The sequence below is a fragment of the Coenobita brevimanus genome, chromosome 47, assembly GCF_032717465.1.
Source record: "Coenobita brevimanus isolate Jiangsu-jjx chromosome 47, ASM3271746v2, whole genome shotgun sequence".
Lineage (NCBI taxonomy): Eukaryota > Metazoa > Arthropoda > Malacostraca > Decapoda > Coenobitidae > Coenobita > Coenobita brevimanus.
This window is the reverse complement of record NC_137000.1, coordinates 28,003,773-28,009,869: the sequence shown is the minus strand read 5'-3', so window position 1 is coordinate 28,009,869 and position 6,097 is coordinate 28,003,773.

Below are 6,097 nucleotides of genomic sequence, written 5' to 3'. Positions count from 1 at the left end.
TGTCCTGTTCCTTTGTGGATGCTTTACTTCCGGTCCGGAAAGAGGACCCCGCTCAGTCGCTGGTGTTCTTAGGACGAGAGGTCGGCCTAAAAACACCCAGCATAACAGTTTTCATTTCAAAACTCTTGGAAAAAAGCCATTATCCATCCAATTCCGAAGAAAAGAAGTTCCTCTGACCCCCCTAATTACAGACCAATGGCTATCACGTCTTCTCTTGGTAAAGTATATGAAATTGTAACGAATAAGCACAGAGTTAAATATCTTGAATCAAACATTTTAATTAGTGATAGTATGGTTTTCGCCACGAAAGATCCACCATTGATATACTCAATCTCCTGACTCACACCATCCATCAACGAATTGACCAACATGGAGAAACTCAAGCAGTAGCCCTTGATATTTCTAAAGCTGTTGATAGAGTGTGGCACCGTTCCCTGCTGTCCAAACTCCCTTGCTATGGACTAACGTCTTTTGTTCCTCTGATTTCCTCGTATCTCAGTGACAGAAAGATAAAAGTAGATGATGTATATTCCAATTTCCACTCAATTAACGTCGGTGTGCCACAAGGATCAGGTCTGGTTCCAACCTTATTCTTAATTCATATTAATGATCTATCTGTCACCTATAATCTCATCCATTCATACGCAGATGACTCAAAACTTCACAGTTCATGCATACTTAAAGACTCATTCACATTCACAAAGTTTAATATCTCCAACTCACAACTCAGTACTGCCATCTCCATAAAGCAAGACTTAGCTAGGATCAATGAATGGGGACAAAATAACCTTGTCTCATTTAATGCTATTAAAACCAATTATATACAACTGACTAATAGACAGATATTGCCAGATTCCTATATTACTTTCAATTCTACTGATATTCCTATCTCCAAAAGTATTGAAATTTTTGGTGTTTCACTTAACAATGCCCTCAGCTGGACCTCTCATGTCAGATAGCTTGCTAAAACCACCTCAAAGAAACTTGGATTACTGTACAGAGTTCGTAGCTTCTTCACAGTCGAGTAGTTAGCTATAGCTTATAAGAGTCATGTACGCTCTCAGCTGGAATATTACTCACCCTCGTGGAATGGATGTGGAGAGGTTGCACTAAAACAACTAGACAAAATTCAGAACACAGCTGTTAGAATTATTAATAACCCTGCTATTACAAATAAATTACCTCCCCTACAGGTAAGAAGAAATGTTGCCTCCTTTGCATTATTTTACAGATACTTTTATGGCAAATGCTCAGACGAACTTGCATCCATTGTGCCACCTCTCCATGCCTTCCCCTGTGATACAAGGGCATCTGGCAGAGCTCATGACTGGAATGTCACACTGCCATACTGCAGAACTTCCACCTATCAGATATCTTTGATTCCCCGAACTGCATCTCTTTGGAACTCGCTTCTCCAGAGTTGTTTCCCCCAAACTTCAGCATACAGCAGTTCAGGTCCAACTGTTACAGATTTTTTATGGACGGAGGACTACAGTAATCTGGTGTAAGGATTACATTTTTTTTTTAATTGTTTTTCCTTCCTCTAATCTGTTATTAAAAAAAAAACATCATCAGTATTATAAGATACTAAGTGTGAACCTCAATGATGAGACTATAAGCTTCCTATAATACCAAAGGGTCCCAAGCAGAGGTTCAAAAAATCAAAAATAAATTACTGGCGGAGCAAAAATGAATAAACCCCAGTTTTAAACGCCTGAACACACACACACACACACACACACACACACACACACACACAAGTAGAACTGATTGCAGTAGAGATCGACACATCTGAAGGTAAAGTAATTGTAGCCAATTTGTACATGCCACCCAGATCAAACACATGGGAAAGAGACGAAAATGAGGACCTGGCAGAGAATACAATTCAGAGTATAAGATCATTGCTACATAAAATGGAAGAGAAATCGGAAAGAATTATACTAACTGGGGACTTCAATACAAATATAAATTGGAATACTCTAGATATAAATAGCCAAGAAAGCTGTTGGGACCAAAAGCTCCTGGATCTAGTACAAGAGTTTTTCTTAACGCAACATGTGAGGGAAACCACCAGAAAAAGAGGACTTGATGTACCTTCAGTGCTAGATCTAATATTTACTAGGCAAGAAAATGATATTGACAGTTTAATATATCACCCTCCACTCGACAAAAGCGATCATGCAGTACTAAATTATAACTTCAGGATAGCATATGACATAGTAAACAGCAATGACAGTTACAAAAAGAGCCTAAACTATAAAAAGGGAAATTATCAAGACCTAAAGAAGTATTTCTTAGAAGTTGATTGGGAAAATGAGCTTAGAGGACAAGATTTAAATGCTGTAAATAAAAAATTTTGTGAATTTTATGAAATAGGATCCAGAAGTACATCCCACAGCACAAAGAAGCAGATAAGAAAATACAGAAATGGTTCGATACAGAATGTAAAAAATCAAAAGAAAGAAGAGATTTGTTGTGGAATAGATACAGACACAATAGTGAAAGGGCGTATAATAATTACAAACAGGCAAGAAACGACTATACAAGAATAAGGAGGGAAGCCCAAAAACAGTTTGAGAGGATATAATAAATAAAAGTAGTGATCAACCAAAGCTGTTTTACAACTATATCAGAAGCAAAACCAAAGTAAAAGATATAATACAATCCATTACGGACGAGGAAATCACTTATACACAAGAGAAAGATATTTGTGAAGCACTAAATAAGAATTTCCAATTAGTTTTTACAGAAGAAAAAAATTTTGAGAGGGACTATGTGGAACATGCATGTCCACACATACTACCAGATATACACATAGCAGAAAAAGTAATACAGGAGGAGTTAAGTAGATTAGACAGAGGAAAAGCAAGTGGTCCTGATGAAATTTCATGTTGGGTATTACGAGAATGTGCAAAGGAGTTAAGTAAACCATTATTTTTAATTTTCAAGAAATCCTTGAGTCAAGGTAAACTACCTGATATTTGGAAAAAAGCAAATATTGTCCCCTTATTCAAGAAAGGAAATAGACAAAATCCACTCAACTACCGACCAGTATCACTGACCAGTGTTGTAAGCAAGGTATTAGAAAAACTTATAAGAAAAGCTTGGGTAAATCATCTAGAAGAACACAGTATGATAACAGAAAGACAGTTTGGTTTCAGAAAAGGAAAATCATGCGTTACTAATCTGTTGAACTACTATGACAGAGTAACAAACACAATACAGGAAAGGGAAGAATGGGTGGACAGTATCTATTTAGATTTCAAGAAAGCTTTTGACACAGTACCACACCAAAGACTTTTATGGAAACTGTACCATCAAGGAGGAATTCGAGGCAAACTGTTTTGTTGGATGCAAGACTTTCTCATAAAAAGAGAAATGAGGACAGTACTAAGAGGAAACTACTCATCATGGAAAGAAGTGACTAGTGGAGTACCACAGGGTTCAGTGCTAGCACCAATCATGTTTTTAGTGTATATAAATGATATAAACAGTAACACTGGAAGTGAGAGCTATCTGAGTATGTTTGCAGATGATGCAAAAATACAAAGGAGAATTACTAACACAGACTCTTGTAAAGAGCTACAAGAAGAATTAAATAAACTTCATGAATGGAGTAGTACATGGCAAATGGAATTCAATGTGGACAAGTGTCATGTAATCAAGTTTGGTAAAAGTGGAAAAAGACCTGATTGGGATTATAAGTTAGGAAATAAAACCCTATACACATCAGAAAGAGAGAAAGACCTAGGTGTGATTATCAATAACAGACTATCTCCGGCTGACCACATCAGCGAGAAGGTACGGAACATGTATACACTGCTTGCAAATATGAGAATAGCATTCACATACATAAATGAAGACATGCTAAGAAGGATAACAACATCATTTATTAGACCAACCCTGGAATATGCATCAGTAGTCTGAAGTCCTCATCTCAAAAAGCATATAGACAAGATTGAAAAAGTTCAAAGGGCCGCTACAAGATGGATACCTACCAAGCTTAAGGGACCTAAGCTACGAAGAAAGACTAAATAAGCTGAATCTACCAACACTACAGGAGAGAAGGAAAAGAGGTGACATGATAATGCTATATAAGTGCATATCAGGAAAGGAGAAAATAGACATAAATGATTACTTAACATATGGAGAAGCATCAGCAAGAGGACACTGCAAAAAACTGCATAAGAAGAGAGGTGATAAAGACGTAAGGAAATTCAGTTTCCCAAACAGAGCAATTGATCAATGGAATGCACTACCGAATGAAATAGTGTGTGCCAAAACAATTCACAAATTTAAGGATATGTACGATAAATATGGTTTAAGACACGGGACAGTACGAGCTTGACTCATTCCTGTAAAGATACAATTAGGTAAGAACAATTAGGTAGGTAAGAACACACACACACACGACTGGACTCACCTATATTATTCCCCGCACTTGACACAGATTGCCATAATTGTTTTCCGGACTAAACAAGCTCTCTCTTTCTCTCTCTCTGATAAAATGCATTTTTTCCCTCTTCTGTTACACTAATGGGGGAAGATGTTCCTTCCACACTTTATCCTCCCACGCCTGTCGGTTTTAACCCAATCCACCCCACCCAACCCCTCCATACCCAACCCTATCCTACCTGCCATTTTTTCTCCACTCCATCTCACCCAACCCTAAAATTAACCTCGCTTCACCCCTTCCAGCCTCAAATTTACTCCAGTTCACCCTACTCAACCCCACCATATTCCACTTACCTGACCTACAAAATTTACCTCATTACACTTCATTCAGTCATTCCATATTCTATCATACCTCACTGGCGAGTTTTACCTCATTCCACACCATCCAACCCCTCCATACTCTATATAACCTCAAGTGGCAAAATCACCTCACTCTGCTCAACTCAACCTCAGCATTCGCCCACTCCAACCCATCCAAATTCTACATCTCCTTTTAGTATTACCCCACTTCACCCCACCCAACCCCTCCATTACCCAACTCCATCCCAGTCAAGTCCACCTTTACCTCTCTCTACGTCACTCCGCCCCAGTCAAGTCCACCATTACCCCTCACTACCCCACCTAGCCCCACCGTATTCTACCTTACCTCACTCATCCCACTCCACCCTGTCATGCTGTTCCTTGCATCACTCGTCAATTTTACACGCTTCAGACTTCCTATTACCCCTCTCCATCCCACTCAACCCACCATACGCATAGTCCATCTGTAAGTTTTACCCCACTCTACCCCGCCCAACACTACCGCCGCCCCACTTCAGCACACTCAGTTCCCCCGAACTGTACCCTAGTTCTTCTGTCGCTTTCCACACTCCATCCCTCCCAACATCGCCATACTGCACCCTACCTAACATGTCAGCTTTATCTCCACGGCATCTAGCCCCCTATTACTCCACTCCACCCCACCCGACCCCAACATTTCCCCACTCCACCCCAACCAACCCCACCTCTACCCCTCTCTACTCCTCCCAACGCCTCCATATTCTATCCTACCTTACCTGTCAAATTTGCACCATTCCACCAAACCCACCATGCTCTACCCAACCTCATTAGCCAGTTTTACCCCACCGCTACCCACTCAATTACGCTATTACTCGCTTCACCTCCACCTCCACCTCCACCAAAGTATTCCTTATTTCCCCTCCGAATTTTACTCCGCTCCACGCCATGCGCCCCCTTCGCACTCAGCCTTACCTCATTTGTCAATTTTACTCCTTTCAACCCGCCCAAATCCCCGCGATTACCCTACTCCCTCCCACCAAACCCGCCAAAACCTAACCTACGTTCCTTCCCAGATTTATTCCCTCCACGCCACTCAGCCCTACCTTTACCTCACTCCACATCACCAACCACCCGCCATACTGGGTGGGTCAGGTATGATAAAGAGTATGAGACGATGGACATTAGGCACTGTAGTGGAAATCATAAGAGCGATTTTCACACACACACACACACACACACACACACACACACACACACACACACACACACACACACACACACACAGGCGGCCACTCCCGTGAGGGGTCGAGAAGAATATGTAATGAAATTTTTTCCTCTAAAAGGATAATGGGGTCGGCTGTTC